The 7,884-nt window shown below is 42.6% G+C and overlaps 1 non-coding gene across 1 annotated transcript; it reads right to left on the bottom strand.

Moving 5' to 3' along the window:
- Nucleotides 1-7,483: 7,483 nt before the first annotated feature.
- Nucleotides 7,484-7,621, bottom strand: LOC119938951. Its single transcript, XR_005454633.1, has one exon. It is a non-coding gene; the product is annotated as a small nucleolar RNA SNORA7 (small nucleolar RNA).
- Between the last annotated feature and the right edge of the window lie 263 nt (nt 7,622-7,884).

Below are 7,884 nucleotides of genomic sequence, written 5' to 3' on the forward strand. Positions count from 1 at the left end.
GGCGAAATTAAAAACACATTTTCCAAGATGTTTCACAGCTAAACCGGTTAAATAGAGATTTTAACAAAATTGAAAGCATATTATACTGAGATTTGTGGTTTCTAGCCCTGAGAGCGAGTGCTGAAAGTGTGATAAAATAACAAAATTGCTGCCTAATAATCTATAGAATAATATTGTCAACTAATGGATTATAATAAAATAAAAGCTGTTATTAGGGTAAAACATTATAACAAAAAATCCAACTTTTATTTGCAGCACCTCCCCCTTAATGGTTTCTAGCATTTTGAAAGGTAATTTAAACAAGCACATTGTGTCCTTATTGAAACTGTTTCATCTCGCTAGCTGCTGAAAATGGCTTTAACCATCTCTCTGAACAAAAGCTCCCCTAATAAGACAACAAAAAGCCCACAAAAGCAATGGCCCCGCATCCATGCAGCAAGGCAACTACAGGCAGCCTGCAAATGGTCTGTTTCTCCTTTCTTGCATGTAATTAGATGAATTAAAAGGACAAAGTGGTTAATGTCACCGTTGTCCAGGCCCCCGGTTCTTTTCATTCTCTCCATTTTAGACAAGAGCCTGTGGCTTTTGCTTCAGCAATGCAGGGAAGAATGTCGGCAGTGAGTAAAATTAACAAGCTTAATCTGGGAGGAATCTGGTCTGAGTCATAGATGAAATGTATCTCGAGCAACGAAAGGCTAGTAATTCCTGCTCTCCTTTTATATGCCTAATAAAACTTACAGTAAATTAACTGTGTTTTAGTTTGCAGCCCTGGCTCTATTAATCAAGCCTTAGACTTGTAGTCAAGTTACAATGGAAAGAACTCAACTGGTACATTTCAGTTACACAATTAGGACCCATCGGCCCAGCGCTAATTAGGCCAGGGATGCTGAAATTTCAAGTACAGTTTTATCCTCGGGTTTCATCTTCAGGAAGATGCTAGTGAGAAGGACGGTGGATATCATCAACCCAGGACATCAGAAAGTCACTTAAGGGTTCTGTATTAGGTTGGAGGGTGGGACACTCAGGAAGGAAATCTTCCAAATAGAACAAGTGGTTCAGCTCAAGGTAGCCCAATTAACTGAGAGCTCATAGACTGAATTGACAGCTCACCTCTGTGGTTCTCCCCCTGGGAGCCTGACTACCTCTCTGCCCTACACTGTTTGGAAATTACAGAGCGAAGGTAGGCACCTAGTTCGGCAGGACAACTATCGAGGAGCTCGTCCAAATGAATCCCAGGGCAGCAGGGAGGAAAAGCCTCTTCTCTTCCATTCTGAAAGCCTCGCCAAATGTTAACTTAAATCCACAACTCAGAACAATCCTTGGTCTGTTTATAAAATATGACTTTGTTTCATTAAGAGAAAGAAATTAGAAAATTAAATTCATTATATCCAATTACTAAATGATTCATCTGGCTGCTTAATGAAGCTGCACATTATGCTAACAAGATAAAGGCAAAGAATAACATTTTATGAGAGACTGCAGGCATTCTATGTACAACAGACTCAGTAGCTTATTAGATGCCCAGCAGAAAATCTCCTAATGCTTTTTATCGATGATGTGGCTCGGGGGGCTGGAGTGGCCACTAGTTGGAAGGGGAACTAATCAAGATAGGATCTGGGTTTTCAATTCACTGATCAAGAAAACAACGATTTGCATGCTATTTTCTTTTCCTGTTGCTTCTGGAATCCCAGGGAACTGCAGTGAGTTGCAGACCTTATTGACAGAAGCCAGTTGAGGGGACCTAGTGACTCAAATATACAGGTCACTGGGACTCACTGGGAAAGGGGGGAGGTGTTGGGTTTTTTCTCGTTCCCAGTGTCGCTTTTGTACCATTCCATGACCTCCATCTCTCTCTTTCCCTTCCTTTGAAACCCATATCATCCACCTCTACCACCCACTCCAGATACTAGTTTTGGTAATCTACTGCCAATTTTTGAACCATTTTAATCCCTTTTTTACATTCCTTCCTTCTTTCTCCATCCCTACATTGATTCTTGGGGACTTCAATATCCTCATAGATGTTCCTGATGACCCTGCAGCTACCTGCTTTCTATCACTACTCAACTCCACCAATCTCCTGCTCTCCCACACACCAACCTGGACACACACTTGATCTCATCTCTAGTCACTGTACAAACTCTACCGTCAACAACTCTGAAATCTCTCTAACTGTCCAGAATGTCCTCACCTGCCTTCTCTCCCACATACCTCCTCCCCTCTGTCTTGTTCCCCCACAGAGACCTCTGATCTTTTGACCCCATCCAATTTTCTCAAGTCATCAGGCCCCGTTTAGCCTCCATACCCAAACTACCTACCCTTGATGACCAAATTATCTCCCTCAACACCACCCTCTCTACTGAATTCCAGGTAATCTCTCCCCTTCAATCTCATGCCACTAACCCACATCCCTGGATCACTGTCAAGGTCTGCTTCCTTTGCTCTTGTGCATGGGCCGCAGCACACCGCTGGTGGAATTTTAGATATCAGGCCTACCTCAACCACTTTAAGTTTATCCTTATCAATCAATCAATCAATTAATCATATTTATTGAGCACTTACTGTGTGCAGAGCACTGTACTAAGCGCTTGGGAAGTACAAGTTGGAAATATATAGAGACTGTCCCTACCCAACAGTGGGCTCACAGTCTAGAAGGGTGAGACAGAGAACAAAACAAAACATATTAACAAAATAAAATAAATAGAATAGATATGTACAAGTAAAATAAATAAATAAGTAAAGTAATAAATATGTACAAACATATATACATACATACAGGTGCTGTGGGGCAGGGAAGGAGATAAGGCAGGGGGATGGAGAGGGGTAAGAGGGGGAGAAGAAGGAGGGGGCTCAGTGTGGGAAGGCCTCCTGGAGGAGGTGAGCTCTCAGTAGGGCCTTGAAGGGAGGAAGAGAGCTAGCTTGGCGGATGGGCAGGGGGGGGCATTCCAGGCCAGGGGGATGACATGGGCCAGGGGTCGATGGTGGGACAGGTGAGAACGAGGCACGGTGAGGAGATTAGAGGCAGAGGAGTGGAGGGGCTGGGCTGTAGAAGGAGAGAAGGGAGGTGAGGTAGGAGGGGGTGAGGTGATGGAGAGCCTTAAAGCCCAGGGTGAGGAGTTATGTGCTTTAACTCTGTCCTCTCCTCTATCCAGCAAAATCATTTCTCCATCCTTATAGACAATCATGTCCATTGCCCATTCTTATAGACAATCATGTCCATTGCCCTCACCAGTTTTTCCAGATGTTTAACTCCCTCCTCAAACCTCCTGTCCTCTCACCTTCCCCATCCTTTGCCCCCCTCAAATTACTGAAAATATTGAAACTATCAGGCATCATCTCTCTAAAATTTCCCCCACTCTTCTCCATATGTTCTTCCCAGGATCATGGGTTGGGTGGGGCTATCCTAATCCGTGCCTGCCTCAGAAATACATTCCTATCACACTGCCTAGTCTACTACCCTTTGCCTTTTCCCCGTAGATTTCTTTATTAGTAAATTGTATCAGCATCAACAATGAGAAGGGAGGGAGAAAGAGTAGGGGTTGCTGGGATGGTGAACCAAGTCCTTCATGCCCCCTCCCCAGGCTCCAGATCTACAAGCCAACTGAAATTGAGAGCTGCCTCCAAGCCAGAGGATTCATCTACTGCAAAACAGATGAAACAAATTCCATTTGGGGTACCTAGAAGCTAAAGTATCTATCTAGCACAGTGCTGATGGGTGTTAAATAATAAATTAAATAAATAAATAAATAATAATAATAATGGTATTTGTTAAGCGCTTACTATATGCCAAGCACTGTTCTAAGTGGTGGGGTCGATACAAGGTAATCAGGTTGTCCCACGTGGGGCTCACAGTCTTAATCCCCATTTTATAGGTGAGGTAACTGAGGCACAGAGAAGTTAAGTGACTTGCCCAAGATCACACAGCAGACAAGTGGTACAACTGGGATTAGAACCCACAACCTCAGACTCCCAAGCCCTTGCTCTTGCCACTAAGCCACACTGCTTCTTTAAATAAATGTTCTGGCTCCTGGTACTGTAACATGCACCCTATAGGTATTCCGACTAGACAAATCTGTTCTCTGTTGGGCTGGGCTACAATGTGTATTACACAAATTTGATTCCACAAATTTGCAACTAGATTTGATTAGGAGTTCTATTTCTGGACAAAACAGTCACTAGTGGAAAGTGTGTCTTTGAGCCTTTCCCTCAAATATCATGTAGGGATGTTTATGGTTAATTAGGTAATATCTACTAATAATGATGATATTTGTTACTATGTGCCAAGCACTGTTCTAAGGTTGGACACGGTCCTTGTTCCACATGGGGCTCACAGTCTTAATCCTCATTTTTCAGATGAGGTAACTGAGGCAAATAGAAATTAAGTAACTTGTCCAAGATTACACAGCAGGCAAGTGGCAGAGCTGAGATTAGAACCCAGGTCCTACTGACCCCCAGGTCCAAGCTCTATCTACTAGGCCATGTTATTATTGTTATTAATAATGATGCTAACAATAATAACAACTGTGCTGTTCATTAAGCCTTTACTATGAGCCAAGCACTGTATTAAAAACTGGGGTAGATAGGAGATTATCAGGTCAGACACAGTTCTTGTCCTACAGTGGACTCACAATATAAGTAGGAGGGAGAATTTGATCTCTATTTGACAGATGAGGAAATTGAGGCATGGAGATATTAAGTGTCTTATCCAAGGTCTCACAGCAGGCAGGTGGCAGAGTCTTGATTAAAACCAAAGTGTTCTGACTCATAGCCCTATGATTTTTCCATTAAGCTTTGAGCTTCAGACAGAAATATATATTTTATGAATTTTTTCTTGGTTGCTACTGTTGGAGTGGTCTCTAGTCTTTGCCCACAGTTTCTGAGCGGAACTGCCGACTGCCGTCAGTGATCTTTACATACAGTGTGAATAAAGTTTCAAAAATGTTAACTGACACAATTTTACATAAATAGGGTGGCTCGATATTTGAATAACATTTAAAGGTATTTATCATGTATACTTAGCCATGTCCTCATCCTTCATATTCTGTGACTAGCTACATTGCTAGTCACCAACCATTACTGTAATATATGTTTCCAGGGCCATTTTTGAGAACTAGTAACCCCCCCAGCATGGGTGTCCATATTTTACTTCTTTTATCTGTCTTTACTAGGTTTGTGATTGAAAAAACAGACTCCACTTCTGCAGTTGCATGTGGAAGTGCTAATACTGGGAAAGAAACTGATGAGGGCACTGAGGCCAAAAGAGTTCAATCTTTTCCATGGTCACTTGAGAGGCCAGTAGCAGGGCTGGAGATGGAGGCCTGGTCATCTGCCACTTCATTACACTGCTTCCACTGATAGGGGAAAAGCCATAACCTGTGTCATGTAGAGGGCCTGGACCACCCTAATCAAGGGGGTCAAAGGGCAATTTCTTGTATAGTGCTTGGAACATAGTGAACACTTAACCAACACCTCAGTTGTTTTTATTGTTAGTATCATTATCATGGCAGAATGTCCCCATTGCTCACTTTCCCCACACATTGTTACAACCTGAAGCCCTAAAGATGGTGGAGCAGGAGGCATAAGCTCCAGAGGCAAAATCTGGTCCTGAGTTGGGGAAAAAGACATTTCAGACTGGTCCATTGCATCCCTCTTTGTGGTCCCCTGAATCAATCAATCGTATTTATTGAGTGCTTACAGTGTGCAGAGCACTGTGCTAAGCCCTGAAGCCACTATGAGGATGCCAAGTACAACGCACTGCACTGCAGACCACTTAATCTCCATGGCTTGGTACCCTTGGCTGCCACCTTAAAGCATGGGAGCAGAGGTATCCTCTCTTCATCTTTGTATGAGGGCCATCTTGGGAAGGAAGGGAGGAAAATAGAGAAGAAAGAGGAGAATGGGACAGAGGAAGGAAGAGAAAGGAATAGGTACTCATAGGTGCTTCTCCTTCTTCTCCACTGCTCCTCTTGAGTCTCAGAGGGCTCCAGGGCCAGGCATGGGTGGCTTTGGGGGAGGGGAGGTAGAGTGGAGAAGAGCAGGGTCACCATTCCACCCTGGAGCATGGCAAAAGTACGTGGTGAATGACTCCCCAGTGAAAGAGCTTCTGGAAAACTGTTTCTTCCTCTGAATAAAGGTGCACAGATGTTAGCTTTGAAATGAGAGTTTTCCTTATATATGCATATATATTTAGCGACATTAGTGAGCATGATATAATGGACAGAGCACAGGCCTGAGAGTCAGAAGATCAAGGATTCTAATCCTGGCACCACCATTTGTCTGTTGTGTGACCTTGGGCAAGTCACTTCACTGCTCTGTGCCTCAGTTACCTTATCTGCAAAATGGGGATTGGGACTGTATCCAACCCAATTTGCTTGTATCTATCCCCATGTTTAGTACAGTGCCTGGCACATAGTAAGGGCTTAACAAATGCCATTATTATTATTATTATTATTATTATTATTATTATTATTATTATTTGTGAGAATCTATGACTCTATGCTTACTTAAAAATTGAGTGTAATGTTACACCAATGGGAATGCCAATGAGGAGAACGAAAGCCTTCAGGATTTAAATGCCCATCACAGTCTTCAGACATCTGACAATGCATGGGAGATTATAATGCATGTGTAGACAAAGATGTTGAAATGAAGAGAGAAATCACAGAAACACCCAGAATTGGAAATCCAATAGCACTGGTTATTAAACACAATAGTCCACTTATAGAATAAGGGAGAGATGGTTCGGATGCATCCAAGAACTAAGGGGTGCTACCTTATCAATTATATCTTGTACAACTGCAGAATATGAAGGAAACTCATAATACTGACCCCAGTGCTTGACTGACATCTCTTGATTCACTCCCAAATTTTACTGGTAATAAAACTAATATTTTGCTAAGTGGCCTTTAGACCATCTAAATGACAAAATTCAAATCTCCTGGAAAATATTTTCAAGAAACTTAACGGCAACATAAAGAGAGCCCTACTCAAACAAGAAATTCCATCTGCCTCTGAATAGGTATCTCAGAGATACTCCGAAGCTGTCAAGGTTATGGGCATTGGTGGTTGCAGCAACAATACTGTTGACAGGATCAATTCAAGATGAAATAAATACATGTAGAAAAGTCAATTCATTGTCCAGTATCTTGAAGACTTTTGTGACCCTGAAAGATGGACACTCATTTCATTCTATGTCTAGGCAGACTGAAAATGGTAAGAAACATGCTTGACAAGCAAAGGGCCCCAAGGATGAAGAAATTAAAGGCTTGTCTTGTGTTATGCCATGGAGTCGACTATGAACCATAGCGACTCCATGGCCATATCTCTCCCAGAATGCCCCACCTCCATCCGCAAGCATTCTGGTAGTGTATCTATCCAAAGGGTTTTCTTGGCAAAAATATGGAAGTGGTTTATCACTGCCTTCTTCTGTGAGTCTCCTCACTTGACTCTCTCCCATGCCGCTGCTGCCCAGCACAAGTGAATTTTGACTTGTAGCAGATGGCTTTCCACTTACTAGCCACTGCTCAAGCAAGGAATGGAATGGATGTGCCTCTGCCTGACTCTCCCTCCCATAGTTGAGACTGGTAGAATACTGGAAACTCTCCAGGTGCAATCCTGAGAGGGTAATCAAAGGCTACATTGGCCAAAACCAAATGAAGGATTACTATGCCTCTCTGAATAATGTAAATCTTAATCATCATCATCATCATCAGCTTCAGAAGTATTTGTGAGTACCCACTCTGCACGCACAAAGAATGCAAATTAAGTACAGTGCTCTGCACACAGTAAGCGCTCAATAAATACGATTGAATGAATGAATGAATGAAGTACTGGGTGCTTGAGGACAAGCAAAAGAATTATAAGATGTGATTCCTACCCTCCAGAAAC

Source organism: Tachyglossus aculeatus, chromosome 16, assembly GCF_015852505.1.
Source record: "Tachyglossus aculeatus isolate mTacAcu1 chromosome 16, mTacAcu1.pri, whole genome shotgun sequence".
Taxonomy (NCBI): domain Eukaryota; kingdom Metazoa; phylum Chordata; class Mammalia; order Monotremata; family Tachyglossidae; genus Tachyglossus; species Tachyglossus aculeatus.